The 20708-nt window shown below is 45.4% G+C and overlaps 1 protein-coding gene across 1 annotated transcript in view; it reads left to right on the top strand.

Annotated features, from left to right (window-relative positions):
* Positions 1 to 20708, top strand: part of CCDC183 (coiled-coil domain containing 183) — an 893120-nt gene that overhangs the window by 598518 nt on the left and 273894 nt on the right. The gene's annotated exons all lie outside the window — the stretch shown is intronic.

Genomic DNA, 20708 nt, shown 5'->3' with positions numbered 1-20708 from the left:
ACCTTCCATCTGATCAGCTTCTCGTAGACGTGGGAGGGGATTCTGTCTGAAACCGGGGGACCAGTCACACCGAGCTTGCAAGCTTTTTCAAATTACACTAACCACTTTCTATAGAGCTTCACGTCCCTTCAGCCGATTGGCAAAGGTCGTTCGATATTGCCGGGACTCTAAAGTTTACTTGTGCCGATGGCTCTGAACCATCCACTTTGCTACCAAGTGAACTGGATAACCCAACCCTTTATGATAAGTAGCAATTACCCTGGAGATGGACAGGGATGCAGATTTATATTCATACATCAATAATCAAAATGACTCAGGTAGTTGGCAAAAAGAAGACTGTTTTAATATCAATTATCTAAAACAGGGAGCATAACGAACATCAACGAATTCCCTAAATCCTCTTACTCAATGCATTTAAGAAAAAACTGAGATTTTATACACAAAACTCATCATCAATGATGTTGAACTGCATCACTACCAACATCATCCTACGTGGCAACCTACAAAAACCTACGAGTATGGGTGATTGGCTCTGAGTGAACATCTAAGTATATGATCCATAAAAAAGTGTGAATATGTGATTGGTTACTTAACATCAGGTGAGGCAGCTAAGCCCTCCCCTAAAAATTAGCACTATGAACGTCACTAAATACACAACGTCCCATTGGTTTACACAACTATAGAACCCCTAATTACGCGGTCCCCTACAATTGGTTGCCACTCTAACGTCCGTCAGTACTTTTCTATCTAAGTGTAGCAGCATGCAGGCTGGCCATCCAGGTGCTGGTGAGCTCACTTTAACTATTGCTTCCCACCAATTAGCATATCAATACATCATCACCTCAGTGGTCTACTGTAAATTAGGCTTTGAAGCTTGGCCTTGAGTGTTCTTAGCTCTGAGAAATTCAGGGAGTGAATGCACGCTCTGCCCTCATGCGTAGGTGTGACCATCTCGTTCATCCAACTCCATCTTTCCATCTGACTAGAGACCATGGATTCAAGCTTCTAGTGCATTTTAATACTATTTTCTAATAGACCTCTGATGTCTTCCTTGTTTTGTTCATGCCTTCTGAACAAGAGTTCTGTTCTTTCACACGATTTGTATCCAATGTCAGTTTACTCCAGTTTGATAAGACCTTGGCTTCTTTGGCTCATCCAGCCTTGTCTGCTGAGATTCACTTTATAATTCAACTTGCTTTTTAACTGTGACACACTGGAAATTAGGCTTTCTCTGCCTTCTTGCTAAAGTCCAGCACTGCTATAATGTGTAGTGGAAACATCCATCCTTTACTTGTCCATATGCATATATATATGTTGGCACTTGCCGCAATCTATTCACTATAAAGCCAGCCTTAAGACTAATTTGTCTGCTTGCGTTTCTTTTGCATCTGGACACGTGTAACATAGCTTAATGACTTCACCTGTTCTGTGCCATAAGCTTCTTCACCTTGATCCCAAGATGTCACTTATCCTTGATATTTTCTTGATGCCTTATAGAATATCAACATTCTCTGGTCTCTGCATCTCTTCTAGGCACGTCAGCTCAGCTTTGTGTGACGTTTACTTGGCAATGGTTGGTGAGTTGGTGACGTCACCATTCATCTTGACCCTTCATTTGCTCTGCTTCTTCAGGAATCTCATTTAAACAACCAACATATTTCCTCGTATGCAAGTATGGTTTCCTCAATGGGAATCTTGCCTCTAGGATTCCTTTTTGCCTATGTTGTTTCAACTGCTCTGTGTATGTCACATACTCTGGTTTCCAACATACAGGCAATAGGGGCAGAACAGTTGAGGTGGGGGTACTTGGCTCCTCCTCTACAATGCTTCAAATAGGCCCGCTACCCTCCCGGGTGAATGAACAGAGGTGGGGAGGAGCAGACGAGGCGTTGGTAACAGCCGTGACTGCTACATGAAAGGCGTTGAAGAGAGAAGCCCAATTAACACGACCGGTGGGTTATCAAAGGCAACAAAAGCCTGGTTTGTGTTAAAAAAGTAAAAGTAACTGTAACCAAAAGTTGAAGGTTGCATGTGTGCCGATAAAACATGTAATGGAAAGGACAATTGCTGAATGTGGAAGAAAGTATATAAAGTAACAGATTGGTCCTGCGAGGCGGAATCACACATTCAAAAGTCTTTGTGAAATGTTCCGAGTTGAAGTGTATTAAACGAGAACCGAACGCAAGAAAGTAACCGCAATCCTGAACGAAAGTTGAATAAGTGAAAAGCAAAGTATGTGAACTTTGAATATGAAGTTTGAAAGAGGCCAAGAGGACAAAGTAAAGTGAATAAGAATCTACAAGTACCAAGAAGCATTGCGAGATGAGGAAGATTGTTGATTGTTGAATTGTTTAAACAGAGGTGGAAGTGGTCATGCAGAGGTCTACATAAAATCCTTGCAGTTTTGAAAATCTTCGACAGTAAAAAGATATAAGGACAAAACATAGGGAAGGGAATCCACAAAGAGAAAAACCAGATGAAATAGTCGGACTAAGCTGTGACATGTTCATTGGTGTTTATTTAAATAATAAGAATAACACCTAGCTGTCCCTACCGCAATGAGGGTAATTCATTACCTAACAAACTAAAACTAATGGTGTTTGTCTAATGTCCCAATAAAAATAGTCCTTAGTCCAAACCTTATATACTATCAGGCCCTACAACTTAGAAAAACAGAACAAAAATATGGACCGGAGCAATCAACCCTTTGCTTGGATTTTGCTCAGCCCAACTACTGGGATCACTTTCCAAGGGATGGTTTTACAAGTTCTTCAATTTCTGACAATGCGGCTTTGAAGAACCAGTCTTAAATCTTTATATAGTTCCACCACATTCCCTTGTTTTTTTTGGCAGGGGAGTCTCGTTTAATGCAATGCACCATTCCTGACTTGGTGTTGACATTTTTTTTCCCTTTCTTTGGTTTGGTTTGGACATGTGAACCTGCGGTTCTTCTCTGTTCCCAATCTTACTTCATATACTTTATTTTCCCTGGGCCTCCCCAAAAGCCCTTTGGTCCTCAAATAGGCTGGCTTTAGTGAGGCCTCGGTTGGGTGTGTGCCCGTTTGGGTTTTCCTGGTTCTCGTAACCTTTTTTCGGCTTCTCCAGCCTTGGATATCAATATCTCTCTTTCCAGGGCTCCGCAAAACCCTTTGGCCCTCTACTCAGCTTACTTTAGCGGGGCCTCGATTGGGTGTCTGCCCGTTCAGGTTTTCCTGGCTTCCTTAACCTTTTAGGGTTTCCCCCTCCTTGGATAATAATGTCTCTCCTTTCCAGGGCTCCACAAAACACTTTCGCCCTCTTTTCGGCTTATTTTAGCTGGGCCTCGGTTGGATGTCTGTCCATTTGGGTTTTCCTCGCTCCCTTAACCTTCTAGGTTTTCCCTGCCCTGGATAACAATGTCTCTCTTTCCAGGACTCCCCGAAGCCATTTGGTTCACAAATAGATCTGCTCCAGTGGGGTCTCTGCTGGACGTCTGCCCGTTCGAATTGTCATGGCTCCCGTAACATTTTAGGCAGCCTTGGATACTGCTGTTCGTCCCGCTTAGCGGTGCTAGCTCTTTGGAAACATCTGCTTCCCTTGCTCTGCCCTGCTTGGCAGCTGATGCACCTCTCATGTGCGGATTAGGGAACCGATCTCTCTGCTGCAGTCTGGTCTTGGCATCTGTTAACAGGCCCCAAACCAACCATGCCTTCCGTGTGGTCGCGGCTCCAGGCAAAACAGTCGCTTTACCGTCTCTGTCTCTCTTCGACTTCAGCTCTGTTGCCGTCCAGTGTCTTGCTAGTGATCAGCTTGATCCTGATGCTACCGCAGACTCTGCAGTCTAGCAAGGCTCCCCCCTACAGGACGTCCTCCCATCAGTGGCTCGCCTCTGCGTAGGATTGTCTCTCCTCCACTCCAAGTTCCTTTTTGTTTTATGTACATCTTCACAAACACAATGGATGTGTCGCTCCTCTTTAACTGTGGAGTTTAGGCAAGATCGACCATTACCTGAAGCCAAAGAGATTGAAAAAATGTCACTATTTGTCCAAAACATAAGTAACAGGAATGAAAGTCCTTGTCCCCATAAAGGGAGTCACTCCCAGTGAGGTCCCACTTTCCCAGACCCCTATGGAGCGTTTTATTTAGCAGACTCACCTCCCTAGCCTCAAAGGGGGTGGCTTCCCCATGGGGAGACTGGATGAATAGGACAGATTCATCAAAATGTCATTCTTTTTTCTTCATTTACAAATAGTATAACTTTACATTACTAAAGTACATTTTTGACAATGCTTATATTTTTGTGTTTGCAAAAGGTCTTTTTTAAACCATGCTTTTTCTCAAAGCTGCTTACGATTTGAATATTTTTGAGCAGATCACAAGTGCAATGATTCATGAAGTCCTTAAATGTTACGTTTTGGCCATTCTACATCTAAAATATACACAGTGTTGTTCACAAGTAATGGCCGTAGGATACTGTACTAGTATGTTACTGTAATGCATTAGTGGGGGCAACAATGTTGATATATTCTAATGTAGAATATAAAAAATAGGATTGTGTGGAAATTCAGCCAGGCTGTCAAACACAGTGACTTTATCAGGGTTTAAATATAAAGCAATCCAGTGCTGACCCTCTTTATAATGTGGGTCCGTTGTCACTGTAAGAGTCTTAGGCCAGCTGGATGGCTGGGTCTTCAGTAGGGTGTCTCAAGAAAGGACCCCAAAAAAAGATTTCTTGGCATGGGGAAACTGGGGTAAAAAAAAATAAATAAATAAAATTGAACAGTATCCATTTGACTGTTTACATATAAGCATATATAACCTGCAGCTCAGTATTAACTTGGATGATAGAATCCAATATTGCAAAGACAACCGTATTAAGAGAAATAACAAGGCCTTGACTAAACCGGATGTCCACTCACACGTTGCTGGTCTTTTGCAGATTGTAATGATCCACTGCTTCATTATCAGCACATAAATCAAATGCTAGAAGTGAAAATCCTTTTCCGTAACCCTCACGCTACACAGATAGCAGAGCATCTTTAAGGTAGTAGACACAACGCCCAAATATTCACGGACATTATTGTAAACGTTAAAGCTTGGAGCATAAGATTTAGCAGGTATCAGCGCACGCTCATGACATAGAGAAGCATAGATTAAGTTGTGGGGCTTGAAATTGAAAGGGATGGCTTGATAGTCCCCAGAAAAGGTGGCGTTATCTATGCATACTATAATGAACAGTTTAGGAAGTAGCCCCAGGAATAGATTATACGGGCTGATAATGATATGATATGATAGTTTATTTATATAGCGCCTATACACAATGTGTTTCAAAGCGCTTCAAGGCAAGGGAGGGAACAAGTTAACATACAAAGACATTCTTACAGGCCATGAACAGTAAAGATGCAAAATTAGCTATAGTACTCGGCCTGATGACATTTCAGATAGTGCAAGAGCTAAAACATAGATAAGGAAGGATATGGAAACAGACAGGCGACTACCATAATAGGCCTGGCAAAATTTCTGGTAGAGCCAGAGAAAACAAAGGGAGAGGGGTGCAAAAAGGGAGGCGAGGAACAAAACAAGTGACTATCGTCCTAGGCCTGATGACATTTGAGATAGTGCTGTGGGGGGGGGGAGAAGAAGTAAGTGGAGAGGGGGAAGGAGACAGACAAGGTTGCTATCATTTAGGTCCAGGAACAATTTTGATAGAGTAAGTGCATAGAAGAAAATAAGGAGGAGATAGGAAAAGGGAGCAAGGGAGAGGGAGAGGAGAAGAGAACAGAGAGTAAACAGTCAAAAAGAGTGGAGAAGCAAGAGGTGAGAGTGAATACAATTGCAGAAGTCAGTGGTAACACATAATGTTGCAAACCTGGATACAAGATGGAGATGGGAACAGCATGATTCAGGGCCACCATGAGAAAGGGTGACACACTGTGAATCAATGAAGTCCATAAAAGTCAAATCCAGCATTGGCCACAAGACGGTGATGGTGAAACCAGAATGTATCAGGACAGACTCCTGCAGAAGTAGGCTGGAGTTGGCGGGGGGGGGGAGTAGAAGAATCAAGCAAAACAGGCAGCACCTGTGTGCGAGAAGGGGGGACACCAGGCAACATCACGGGGGTACCAAAGGGGTGGGGATGGCCTGGGGGGACAGAGGGAGTAAACACATGTTGGTGCATACTTACCTGCTGTCTGAGCAGGGTTTCGGGCCCTGGACCCTCCTGGTCCAAAGAGGAATTACCCTTTTCTTCGTCTGCCCTTCGCTTCAGATGCCCGGGTGAGAGACGCCCTTGATCTAAGAGTTTAGAGCAGGAAGGAAGAGGCAGGGCTAAGAAAGGGTGTGGTGCTTAGGCCAGGTGACCTAGATCCACTTGCACCTACTCCCCATCTGCAAAGGAAAAGAGGATGGAAGGCTCCTTAAGTAGGGAAAAAGAGCGGCAACCAGGAAGGCACCAGGTGGGCGGGGCTTGCTAAGTGGGGAAAAAGAGCGGCAAACAAGAAGGCACCAGGTAGGCGGGGCTTAGGCCAGGTGACCAAGATCCACTTGCACCTGCTCCCCATCTGCAAAGGAAAAGAGGCTGGAGAGCTCATTAAGTAGAGAAAAAGAGCGGCAACCAGGAAGGCACCAGGTGGGCGGGGCTTGCTAAGTGGGGAAAAAGAGCGGCAACCAAGAAGGCACCAGGTGGGCGGGGCATAGACCAGGTGACCAAGATCCACTTGCACCTGCTCCCCATCTGCAAAGGAAAAGGGGCTGGAGGGCTCCTTAAGTAGGAAAAAAGAGCGGCAACCAGGAAGGCACCAGGTGGGCGGGGCTTGCTGAGTGGGGAAAAAGAGCGGCAATCAAGAAGGCACCACATGGGCGGGGTTTAGGGCAGGTGACCAAGATCCACTTGCACCTGCTCCCCAACTGCCCTTGGGCTCGCTCTGGTAGAATAAAAATCTTTAAAGAAAATTTCTCTAAGGTGTATTTGGCATTTGTAGCGCTTCAAGCATGAGCCAACCGGACGCTGGGGAGACCTTGACACGCTTAACAAACTGGCTGACACAATTACCAGTTTGACTGTTCTGCATCACTGCTAATGAGACAAAAAAGCCTCTGTGTTCCGGGTCAGTTTGACTTTGAGATAAGTAGCTTTTCTTGAAAAAATAGATCCGAGTGTAGGCAGGCTACACATTAAAGTCAAAGTTACTACCTCTCTTATAAATCCTGTGTTAGACCCAGCTAGGGCAATATCTTCTAAATGGACGCAGAAAAAATAAAAAGCCAGTAAAATAAGCCAGTTTATAGCTGAGTGCCCAAAGTATTGTTGCTGTAATTTAAGATACTTGCAATGTACTCTCTATATATGTACATATATAGTTCCGTTATCATCCAATCTCAAAAAGTAACATCAATCTGTTTAAAAATAGTCGCTGAAGGATGAGCGATGGTTGCCACTTTAGCATTTACAGAAATGTTTCTCCCATCTGCTTTTGTAATTTTGCAAACCAGGTGCAATAAACTGTTGTTCAGGTCTAAGGTCAGGTCTATAGACCCTGATATAAAAAGAAAACTCTACAGTCGACAGATAAAGCTGCTAATAGCGACACTTCCATGAAGAAACTATTTTCAAAGCTACCCTTTGTAGGTTGTAAAGTAACCGCTCAAGTTCAGATTCAGTACATTTGCTCGAGGCGCAGTGTAAAAAAGTCATAGTTAGGGTCTCCTTTTTTCAATCTTTCTAAAAGAAATGTTAATTCGTGGCTGTATTTTATTATTATTCCTAGTTGTCTTCTTGGGTGTTGTTTTTCTTTTGTTAGGGACTCTTAGAACTGCTCCTTTTTTTTCGGAGGCCTTGGCAGCCCCTTTCGTTGTGACGATCTATATTTTCTTTTCAATCCCATTTTTCTGACAAAAACAAGGCCTGAGCCTTCCTGCAGTGGTTTGTTGACTCGACTAGGGATAGCTGTTGAAGCACTTCCTATTGCATTCTTTGCTATATTGGTCACAGCTGCTTTTAAACCCCTTAAGTGCCAGGCTATTATGCAAGTCTATGCAAAAAGGCCGAGCATACTCGTCCTTGGCATTAATGCACGGTTTGGCTATTCCAAAGCCCTTTTCTCAAAAACGGAATAACTATGGTAAAGAGACATCTAAATATACCAGCCGCATAGATTTACAGAAGCACATTGAAATTAAGGTTGCCCATAACCGGCCTGGTTCCTGAAATAATCCCTATACACAGAAGGGTCTTCATATGTCTTCATGGAAGCCATGGCGTAGTCTTTAGAAGCACTGGCGTAACAGGAGCCCCTGCAGCCCCCGCGGTGCGGGGGCCCCGCTAGCATATGTCCTGGGAGGGGGCCCCACTTGAAAAAAAAAACACTCTGCCAATAAAGACATTATTTCTGAAACAGAAATAATGTCTTTATTAAGGCAGAGTGACTTCCAGGGATCCCCCCCACCCCATGACATGGAAGACCCCAAGCTAGAGGCCTCCATGTCATGGAGTGGGGGGAGTCCTATGACTTCAAAAAGGAAATAGTTTATTTTTGAGGTCACTCTGCCTTCATAAAGACATGATTTTCGTTATGGTTCGGTCCTTAACGGAAATTATTTCTTTATGAAGTCAGAGTGATTTCAAAAAGAAACAATTTCTTTTTGAAGTAATAGGGGTCCCCTCAACCCCATGACGTGTGTGTGTGAGTGTATTGTGAAAGGGTGTACACTTAAATGTGTAGGTGGCTGCCTGTGTGAGTGTATGGTGAAAGGGTGCATACAAATGTATGGGAGACTATGTGTGCGTGTACGGTGAAAGGGTGCACACTTAAATGTATGTGGGGCTGCCTGGGTGTGCCTGCATGATGAAAGGGTGCACACTTAAATGTAAAGGTGGTTGCCTGTGTGAGTGCACGTTGAAAGGGTGCATACAAATGTATGGGTGACTGGGTATGCGTGTGTGCATGTATGGTGAAAGGGTGCACACTTAAATGTATGGGTGGCTGCATGGGTGTGCCTGCATGATGAAAGGGTGCACACTTAAATGTATATGTGGTATATGTGGTTGCCTGTGTGAGTGTATGGTGAAAGGGTGCACACTTAAATGTATGGGTGGGAGCCTGGGGGTGTGTGCCTGTATGGTGAAAGGGTGCACACTTAAATGTATGGATGGCTGCCTGGGTGTGACTGTATGGTGAAAGAGTGCACACTTAAATATATGGATAGCTGGGTGTGCGTGCATGTATATGGTGAATGGTGTGTGTGCTTGTATTCAGGGGTACAACTCAACCTACATTTCGGGGGAATGATCCTTCAAATGTTGGGAGAGGCGCTAACTTCACCGGCGGTGGGGAGGGGCAACCTTATTTGTGTGGGGGCATCTAACTTCTTTATGTATTTTAATGAGACTATTCTAGTGCATCTTCAATGTTACAAGCAGTTAACTCTCTCCTTTAAGTGTGAAAGCACTCATTTATGAACTGCTGTGAGAATGAACGGTCTCCTATTCCCTTTCCACCCTTCCAATCACTTCCCTGGCATGAAAGTACTAAACCACCATCACAATTTAAATTGCCTAAAAAATGTGGCGTTTGAATGCAGGTACTAACAGTGAAATGCTTTACATTAGTAATTGCTGGGCCCTTTTTAACAGCGAAACCCAGGTGCCGTTCAACATCTGTGTCCTGTTCTGTCCGGCAACTGCTCTGAACGTAAGCCAGGTTGAATCAACATAGACCAAGATCTCTGGGGGTGGGTGCTGCAGCCCAGTCAACTCAATATTATTAAGCCCCTACTTCTGTGTAATGCCTTAATTACCTATTGGGAATCGTCATTACTCCAACCCCTATTCTTCCTTGTCGCTGTACTTGTATATGAGGCAGTACTTGTGTATGAGGCACTATGCTTCATACACAAATACATGTATTGTATTTTTTTATTGTATCATACATGGAGGTAATGCTGACTTAGTTACCTGTATCTTCATTACTCCTAATCCCACTCTTCCTCATCCCAGTACTTACCTGCGAGGCAAGGAGCCTCAAATGTAAGCTCTGGGACAAGGAAGAGGGATGTAAAGGTAATTCTGGGCCAAGGAGCTGTTTTTGAAAGTTGTGGTAGGGCACGGGAGGGAGAGGCGAGCGATGTGTGGGGGTGGTGGTATTGTGATATAAATCATAATGGTTGTCTATGTCTAGGCTAAGCAGGCATGATATGTGGTATTAGTGGTAGAGAGGCATTTTGGTGCAGCCAGTCTAGTTATTGCTCAGTTTGGTATGACTTTTTTTTTAACTGCACATTTTTGATAAAGCAGTCCTGCAAAGTGTAATTACCTGGCTAGACTGGAATTTGGGTGCTGCCAGTCTAGCCGTTTCTTACTGCAGCATTGTATATTTTTTTGGGCATCAGTGATAAAATGATATTATATAAGCCTGTTATAACACAACTGTACACAAGTGTTTCTAGGCGCGACAAGCAAAGGAGGGAAGATAGAGGGAGGACAAGACAAATGATCTTACTAGGCCTTGTGTCATTCAGATCGTGCAAGTGCGAGAATGAGAAATGCAAGGAGAAAGGGAGGGGGAAGTGCAAGTTAGAAGGGAGGGGAAAGCAGAACAGTAATGCTCTGAGTAAGTGCAGCCAGGGCAGTGCGGCTCTGGTTAGTGCAAGGAGAACAAGGGACTGTAGGGTTACAGTTACAGACCCTAAGTGCATGGTAGGCCAGAGGAAGTTCAAGAGTGACTGATCAAGAAATAGCCTGGACTCAGTGAGACTCTGAGGGTAGCCAAGCAACCAGTCGGTACAGCAGAGAGGTAGGTCAGGTAGGTCAGCATGGGAGGGAGAGAGCAAAAAGCAAATGAGAAGAGGAAAGGTTTGAGCTACTTCCGGAACTTCACGTGGTCCACTAAAGTTTGAGAGAGGCAGGGAGGCCATTCCAGAGGGAGGCATCTGCAGAGGAGAGAGATCTACCCCCCACTCTCTACGTGGAGAAGCGTCTAGCCCTTAGAGAGTTGGAGGTTATTTATTTATTTATTTATTTATTTGTTTATTTGCATTTGTTTAAAGCGCACAATCAGTCCGTGAGCATCGTGGCGCTGTTACATGTAGAATATTGGCTGGTTACAAAAAAGCAGGTTACAAAAAGCCGGTTGATATAACCAGAAGTTACAGAGTAGGTACGATGATGATTACAAGTCATTTTTGTTTTACACTAGCAATTTTAGATACATGTGCTAGCAGTGTAGGCATGGTGCATTAAGGAGCAGTTCATATCAGCGGCAGAGGGTGGGGTAGGATTAGGTAAAGAGAGTAGTTTTGAGGGATTTGCAAAAGGTGTACAGAGAGGGTTCGGCTCTGAGAGCGATGGGGAGATCGTTCCAGAGCTTAGGTGCTGTGTGTGGGAAGCCAATGCCTCCAGCTTTAGCTCTTCTTATGTTTGGGACTTGAAGTTGGTTAGCAAGGTGGCTTCTTATGGGCCGGCAGGAGGATTTCCTGATTATGGTTTCTGATAAGTAGGGCGCAGTGTGGTTAATGCATTTGTGTGTTAATAATTTGAAATTGATTCTTTCCTTGACTTGGAGCCAGTGGGCATTTCTTCGGGCCTGTGATACATGACCAGATTTAGGGATGTGCAGGACATCACGGAGCGTGTTGTTTTGCACTATTTGGAGCTTATCTAGATTTTTCGAGGATGTGCCGGCTAAGAGGGTGTTGCAATAATCAAGTCTAGCTCACATCTTGGCTCTAGCGATGGAGAGGCAGTTGGGAGTGGTAAGGTAGGGTTTTATGGCATGGATGAGTTTAGTGGTCAGAGCGGATGAAGAGGAGATGGCGCTGACTTGTCTTGTCATAGAGAGTGTAGCGTCAAGATAGACTCCTAAGGTCTTCACGGTAGTGGAGACAGGTATGTTAATGTTGTCGATAGACATGTGTGAGAAGTCTTGGCTGAGCTTGGATAGAATTTCGCTGGGGGCCAGGATGATGATCTCTGTTTTGTCGCCGTTAAGACAAAGACCATTAATGGCCATCCAAGTTTGTATCGTGGTGTAGATGTTGAGTAGTGCTTCTGTGTCATGTGTATAGTCTCCTGTGCGTGGAAGGAGGACTTGTGTGTCATCGGCCTAGTTTGTGTAGGCTATGCCGAGAGAATCCAGTAAGTTAAAGAGGGGTTTAGTAAAGAGGTAGTAGAGGGTTGGTGCGGTGCATGACCCTTGTGGGACTCCGCAGCTTATGGTGGTCGGGGGAGCGTTAGCCTGGTCAGAGTACACTTTCATGGCTCTACCTTCTAGAAATTCGGTGATCCAAGTCGTAGCTTCGTGGGAAAAATGAGCAGCATTGAATAGGTGGGAAGTGAGGATGCCATGGTCGACTAAGTCAAACGCTGCAGAGAGGTCGAGTAGTAGGAGGAGAGCAGGCTTGCCTGTGTCCATTATACTAGTGATTTGATTCTTTAAATCTAGGAGGGCAGTTTCGGTTCCATGGCCTTTGCGGAAACCTGACTGTCTTCTACCTTGAATAGCATGGGTTTCGAGGTATTGCTGTATTTGGTTGTGGGCGGCTTTGTCTAGGATTTTGAGGAGGAAGGGGACAGTGGTGATGGGGCGATAGTTGTTGGGGGCAGTAGGATCTAGTGAGGGTTTTTTTAAGAGAGGGCGAACCCAGGCTTCTTTTAGGCATTGAGGTACGGTTCCTAATGAGAAAGAAGCATTGAAGAAAGCTGTGATGATCGGGGTGAGTGCTTCTGAGCACTCTTTGATGATGGTGGGTGGGCATATGTCCCCTTTGCACGTGGAAGGTTTGATACTTTTGAGTAGGGCGGAGACTTCTAGCTCAGTAACTTCTCTAAAGGTAAAGAGGGGTATTTGAGGGAGAGGGTTGTGAGAGGGGAGTGAGGGGGACATGGGGAGGTTGTTGAGTGCTTTACGTTGAGATGCTATTATGTCTTGGAGTGTTTTCACTTTATTAAGGAGGGCTGTCTGGATGCCTGTGCACCATGCTTCATCCTTGATGATCTCGTCAGGGCTGGACTCGGGAGTGGTGAGTTCTTTGAATATAGAAAATATTTCTCTGGATTTGGAGCTGGCTTTGGTAATTCTCTGATTAAATTATTCGGATTTGGCTTGGAATATGGCCTTTTTGTAGGTCTGTGAGATTTCTTTGAACTCGTTGAGGGAGGATTGGTTGGGTGTGGATTGCCAGTTGGGTAGGGCTTTACGTTTCTTGTTGTGTAATGCCGATAGTTCTTCTGAGAACCAGGAGTTGGAGTGCATGGATTTTTTCTCTTTTTTTTCTTCCAGTGGGGCGATGGAGTCAATGGCTTGTGGGGGGCCTTGTTGTAGAGGTTGGCGAGAGAGGTGGGATCCTGGTTAATAGGATGCTTCAGTTCAGGGATATCTAGAAGCGGAGCGAGGTTATTGGCCGTGAGTTTTTTAGAGCTTCTGACTTTGGCAGGAGGGGCATAAGTAAGAGTTTTCCGGGTGGGTGTGGTTGGAATGGAGAATTGGATGAAATAGTGATCTGTCCACGGGAGGGCTGAGATGGAGGATATTGTCGATGAACAGTTATGATCTGCTATCCAGTCGATGGATCGGCCTTTGCAATGGGTTGGACTGATGACTTTGTGTTGGAACCCCATGTGAGAGAGATCCTTGGCTAAGAGTGCAGCAGCCTTGTCCTTGGGGTCATCTAGGCCCAGGTTTAGGTCACCAAGCAAGATGGTTTTAGTGGAGCCTTTCAGGTTGTTGCTTATGATTTGGAGGAGTTGTTTATGATAGTCGGGGGAAGAGCCTGGTGGTCTGTATGTGACTATGAGGTTAATGGTGCAGTTGGGGGAGAGAGCAAGTTTAGCATAGAGAGAAGATCTGCGTTGTTGTCCCATTGTTGGTTACACAGTCTAATGGCCAGGGAGTTTTTATAGATGAGGGCGACGCCTCCACCTTTGGCGGTATTGCGGTCCTGTCTAAGGATGGTGTAGTCCTGAGGGAGGGCAAGGTGTAAGGATGCCATGTTTCGGAAATGGCTCATATGTCTAATTTGTGGGTGGTGATTAGGTCATTGATCTCAATATCATGGGCATGGATAGAGTGTGCATTAATGCATAGGTTGCTGGGGAAGGGCTTGAGAAAGAAGGTATTTTGGAAGAGAGCATTGGATGTAGTGTGGGCCCGACCCCAGAAAGCCTTGTGAACAATGCAAAGGGTCTTGAACTTGATTTTTGCAACCACTGGGAGCCAGTGGAGAGATTTCAGAGCTGGAGAAATATGATCCCTGGACTTGTGGCCAAAGATAAGTCTTGCATCCTGTTCTGGATTAGTTGCTGAGGGCGGAGAGTAGAGGAAGGCAGCTTGAGAAAGAGGCTGTTGCAGTAGTCCAGCCTAGAGAGAAACAGCTCTGAAGACAGTGAGCTTCTTGGGGAAAGTGAGAAAGGGAAGAGTCACTTTGAGGAGGATCAGCTGGTAGGTAGTGGGACTTCTTGGTGACATCTGAGGTGCGAGGAGAGAAAGGGCGAGTGGAGTCGAAATAAAAGGTTTTTTGCCCCGCAGGAAGGCGAAGGAAGAGGGCCCAAGGTGGGCGGCCAGAGTCAGATAGAGAAAGTAGGGGCAGGGTTCCCAATGAGAAGGATCTCCATCTTAATGGCATTAAGGCAGAGATCGTTGGAGGCGCACCAATCCTGGATCACGGATAGACAGTCAGGAATGAGCGACAGATGAGAGGAGCCTGAATGAAAGCTGACTGCCATCCATATGACACTGAAAGCTAGAGGAGATGATAGTGATCAGGTGGGCTAAAGGGGCCAAGTAGAGGTTGAAAAACCACAGTGAGAGGATAGAGCCCTGGGGAATACCACAGGAAGAGAGAGAGGTGGCAGAGAGAAAGGGACCAAGTTGGACCCGGAAGGGGCAGTCGAAGAGGAAGGAGGTCAGCCACTCCAGGGCCTGATCCGTGATGCCCAGGTTCTCACATAGTCGATTGATCAGGATGGCGTAGTTGACTGTGTCGAAAGTAGAGGAAAGATCAAGGAGGATTAGGACAGAAGGAATGCTGGAATCAAGGTTAGAGAGCAGATCTTCACGGGTGTTCAGGAGAGCAGTTTCTGTGTCTCTGGCAGCTCTGAAGCCAGACTGATGGTCATGGAGATAACCAACAGATTCAATGTGGAGAGTAAGCTGGGAGATGGACAGCTTTTTTCCAAGAGTTTGCCCAGGAAAGGGGCAATGGAGATTGGACGATATTTTGCCGGGCAGGTAGGATCGGCAGACAGCTTCTTGAAGAGTGGGTGCACAAGGGAGTGATTAAGGGGAGAGGGGAGCGTTCCAGGGTGAAATAGTGATTTCAGAAATCGGCCAAGGCTGCAGCAAGGGTGTCAATATGGTCCTTGATGGTTCTGGAGGAGCTGGGGAGCACCTGTTTGGACCACACTTTCATGGATCAGACTTGTCTAGAAACCTTGTCAGGTGATGTCAGAGAGAAAGAGGAGAAAGGAGGAGGAGAGCTAGAGAGGGCCTGGGAGGGAACAGGAGAGGTGGAGACCGCAACAGGATTGACCAGTTCCGTGCAGATTTTAAAGAGTTTGACCGTCTTGTTAGAGGCCACAGAGACCCGGGCTTCAATGTGTGCTCTTCTTGATGAGTGTTATTGCTTCGACAGGCATTTTTGTGCAACCAGTCTAGGTATGTCTAAATGTGGCCTGGCATGCTTTACTGTAATGTTATTACGTGCCTACAATGGTCTACAATGGTTGACATTGTGCAGCCAGTGGGACATGTTTTCAATGTGGCATGGTATTTTTAATAGAAAAGCATTAATGTTCCTGTGCACTGTTGATGACTTGCATGCATGGGATTGGTGTTACCCTACAAAACAAGTGCAAACACTCTAGCTTTTAGCCATTTTTTCGCAGAAAGTGTGCTGTATATTGCATTAAAACAAATATTTACATCTTTCTCCTAGTACAGTGTGCGGCATACACCTCCAGCAGCATGTTTATGCGTATTGTGCAAGCGTGATAATCTAGGCTGGCCCAGAGTATAGTACAACCCGTGATTTGTTGCCGAGTTGGGGAGAGGACCCCATCAGCAGGGCTCACAGGGGCGCCCCCACATTTTGTGTTACGCCACTGTTTAGAAGTCTATTTCGCGACAGGGACGCAAGTGTAGCTTCATGCACACCTTTCCATATTTAAATGAAACAATTTCACCCTGGTCGTCCTTTATGTTCACAGTGTCAAAATGAAATGTACTGATAGAGTACATAATCAAGTTTTATATACTGTATATTGACAATCGTGTTGTTGTCCCCTTTGACTTGCGCCCACCTCAGCAAAGGCGCACAACCAACTCTTTGTGCTTCGATAATGTCACAATATTCAAAGAGTGTGTTAAAACCACCAATATCAACACAGGTGGAGTAAAGTGGAGTAAACTATTCACATGCTCGACAGTGTCTACAATTCTATTTAACTTTACAGTACTTATAAGATCAGTATTGAGATCAGCATTTCTAAAAAATATTTTCCTTTGAACTCTCCAGGAATAGATGCATATCTCCATATGTTTCTATTAACAATGGTTGCTATCACAGCTACTATGCTGTCATAATACCAACCGGAAATCCTGTGTGCAGCAACGGGGGGGGGGGGGTCCTCCACGTTTGATGACAAACTTTGTCTCAGATCCAGAACATGTATTCCAGGTATGAGGCTATTGAAGCTCGGTCAGAGCTACTTCCCAGGACCCTTTCAAATGCACGTCTGTAGCCAGTTTCACCATGAAGTCAAACATCTAATTGTCGGGAAAACATTTCACTCGAAGTGTTGCATTGTAAGACGATATAAAATGCTGAATTTCTTTCACCTAATTCGGTTTAATTATGAAAATGTAATCTGTGTATGATTGATTGCAGCCCTTAGTAAATACGCACTTTAGCTTAGACACCCCGATCGCCTACCTTTAAGTGCGATTCCTTGACTTTATCCTTGAACCTTTTAGCATACATGTTTCGCCACACCGCTAAATCATTTTCAGGAGTTACTCATTTTGGGGCTGTTTTAATGCTGCTGTGGTAACTACTGTTATACACCTCAATAACATCGTATAAAACATCCACTTAACGCTCCGTATTGTGGGCCATGACATATCTCCATATTTAAAGTTTCTGTTAAACAGTTCAACAATGGCCTCTTCTGCCTTTGCATGAATTATAAAGTGACGCGCTACGTACTGCTTGAAAAGGCTCTGAAACAGTTTGTTTAAAAACTCTTCACTGGCATCCCTTTGCAGTTTTACAGGTAAACAATGCATCGATAACTGTTCAATGTATTGAGCGCGCTGTTATGTTTGACACATTTCTTCATGCCAATTAAGTCTGTTTAAAATAGCTGATCAATGTTGTTTACTATTGTGGATTTTCTTTTGATTTTTTTTCTAGAACTCTTATGAAGAAAGTATGCCTCTTGGCCACCTAACCACCATACAACATTTTATTTAAAATAACTGTTAGACGTCATGGGCTATCTTCAGAGCTGTCGTAAAGTCACACAGAGTGTTATTTTCCAGGCTATTTTTTTAATAGCGTAATAAAGTTGTCTCTATCCTCTAGTAAATAACTTTATATTGTGAAAGGGCCAGCAGTGTGGCCCTGTCATGGGAGGGGGGGGGGGAAATGTGACGATTCACGGGATCTTGTCACTTCTCCCCAGAGGGGAGACCTTCTCTGTGAGGCTGGGGAGGTGATCCCGCTACACAACAATCCCTGTAGTGGTGCCGGTCAGCGGGACCTCACAGGGAGAAACTCCCCTCTTCGGGACAGGGGACTGAAATTCTTACACCCTCTCCTAGAGAGGTAACTATAACATCATAGAATCAAAACCTTTCCTCCACACCAGTTACTATTTGCTACTCTAATGTTACCAGTAATCAACCATCAATAACCACTCATACTGTGAAGGAGAAGAAGAAGAAGAAGAATGGAAGAACAATGAAGAATAATCAGTGGTTGGCAGCTAACCACACTGAGACGAAGAAGATAAGGCAAAGCATGACAAGTGCACCATGGAAAGTGACAAAGGACTGTGAGCCTACACTGGGGAGGGCCCAACACTTCCTAAAAAAAAACAGGATGGACCAATGGAAGAATATCTCGTTCCTGGAGCCTGGGAGGCTCGTATTTGGGCTGAGGAGGCTGTCGGCGAGCGCAAAGCTGCCTGTTGTGGAGCAGGCGGCCCAGACAGAGGGAAGCAAGAAGCGTTTGGGATGCACAAGCCTCAGCTGAACATCCAAGGAAGACCTGGAGGCGATGATGTGATCCAGTCAAGGTGAACCGAGCAGTCCATGAACAACGCCAAGACCGTACCAGGCGGCTGAGCCGCCCAAGGAAGAAGAAAGAAGAGGAAGTCCACGCAGGTTATGCCAGACGGGCAAACCTGGCCCTGCGGGAAGAACCAGTGATGCCTATCCTGTATGACAAGGTAACGGGAACAGTGGGATACCCGGGTAGAGGAAGTAGCACAAATCAAATGAAGATTACCAAGGGACCAATCATGCTCGTCCCAGTAGAGGTGAAGGGTTTAAAGATAACAAGGACTACCAAGGGAGTAACCAAACTCATCCCAGTGCCAGTCAGTGTTGGGAATAGCAAGGAAACTATCAAGAGGACAGTGTTGCGAGATATAAAATATATGAAACTCTGAGAAAGAGAGAAAAGTGGATGAACGTCAATTATCCACAGATACTTGAAGAATTGTATATGAAACTAAACACACAGTACAGGGGAAGATCCCAAGTATTTCAGAAGTTAACAAGGAAGAGAGAGACATTTGCTGGTTTAGAGGATAACCAAGATCAGGATTAGTGGCTACGAAAGTTTGCACTTGAACAAGGATGTGCCAGTAGTAGAAAAGGGGAACTCCGGGGGGACAAGAGCCCCTTTTAAGAGTTCCCAGAATTACCAAAAGCCATCCCAAGGAATATTTACTTAGGCTATAAAAGCCTGTCCAGGAGGAGGGACTCATTCTGCTGTACCCCTCTTTTTCTTTGAGTCTTTTTGAACAGTGGTAGGAACAGAATAGGGTAGTGTGGGGCGGAGGACAGTTTAATATTTTGAACACTCTTACTGACGACGAGACCCTAGTTAGATTTGTGTTAGGTAGGTGAGATGAATCTGATGATGTTGTCATTCCTTACCCTGAGATAGCTTCTCCTCATGTGGGCAGGGGACGGCAGCCGCTACCTGATCCTAATGCTTGGGGCGGCTATATGAGGGACGACCAAATTGGGGTATGCAAGCCTCAGGAGGACGGCATGGCATTGTCAGAGGAAGTCACATATCCCCCATTCACTTTTAGGCATGTTCCCTCCCTACCTCATGCCTTGATGGCATATTGCAACAATCTTCCTCAACCACTAGCCAAACCCATAGCCAATATTCCTGAAACCACAGGGAAAACAGCATGGCAAACCGAGATGAGGAAGAGGCAAGGAGTAGTAATGAGTACTCCCAAGAGAACCAACACCATCAGTCTAGTAGCTGGGACAATCTCATTGGCCCGGCATGGTTCAAAACCATGCTGGGAAGGGAAACATGGAGTTCTCCAGCACAAGGCAAAGCAAGGTACCGGCGGCATCACAAAGACCACGCAGGAGAATGGAGAGAAGAGGAAACCCGGTGAGTGACGTGCTGAGGACAGCGCTGTGGAGGCCATGGCAGAGCACGAGGAAGCAGGTCAAGCTTCCCTAGTGCTGAGGGAGCTGGAACGCCGACCGAAGACCGCATGCCTGCCAGGGTGCTTGCAGTTGCTGCGAGAGACGTAAGAGCCAGTAAACCACCTGACATGGAAGCGGGAAAGCCGCAGAAGTGCAGGAAGTAAACCGGTGAGTCCAGGGAAAGGGTTGGGACACTGAGGCACTGTTGTGTAAGAGAACGAAGGCCATAGACAGTGGAACCGGGGTCTGGGTCCCACAGTAGAGTAAGCTGAATTAACTTATTATAAAAATACTGAATGCACGTTGTATAAAGAAATTACATGAAAGTCCTTGCAGGAGAGTATTCCAGCCAAAATCAAGTGTGTGGAACATATGGTATAAATGTTCTGGCAAGAAAGAATACCAGGCAGAGTCAAGTGTATATAAAGAGTTGCAGAAGAGAATCTCAAGGAAGACCCATGACCTTGGGATTTTGAATTGCATTTGAAGGAGTAAGAAACCCTGGCAGGGGAGAATATGATATGATATGATATGATATGGTATTTGTAACGCGCCTATACACAAGTGTTTCAAGGCGCGACGAGGCAGGGAGGGGGGTAACAAGGGGAAGACAGACAAACGATCCTACTAGGCCAGGTGTCATTCAGATCGCGCAAGTGCAGAGGTAAGGGGAAAAGGAGAAAGTGCAGGGGGAGGAGGTGGGGGGGAAAGTGCAGTACAAGGTAAGTAGCGTAATAAAATAATAAATAATAATAAAAGGGCCAGCTGGTGGCAAGTGCGAGGTAAGTGCAGAGAAAGTGCTGGGAAGGGGGCTGTAGGGATGCAGTGACAGTCCCACAGTGCAGGGGGAGCCAGGGAGGCAGTGCAAGTGGAGAGTGGCTGGGCCCTGGACCGAGGTCACAGAGTGGCCCAGATGCAGGTTTAGTGCAAACTTCAGTGGGGAGTTTAGCAGGTTTAGCAGGGGAGAGGGAGAGAGAAGGCAGAAGCGAAGAGGAAGGTTTTGAGGTGCTTCCGGAACCGGAGATGGTTCTCCTCAAGTTTCAGGGAGGC

Source organism: Ambystoma mexicanum, chromosome 8 (genome assembly GCF_040938575.1).
Source record: "Ambystoma mexicanum isolate Mex_15411 chromosome 8, UKY_AmexF1_1, whole genome shotgun sequence".
Classification (NCBI taxonomy): Eukaryota; Metazoa; Chordata; class Amphibia; order Caudata; family Ambystomatidae; genus Ambystoma; species Ambystoma mexicanum.
This window is presented reverse-complemented; position numbering and strand designations above follow the sequence as displayed.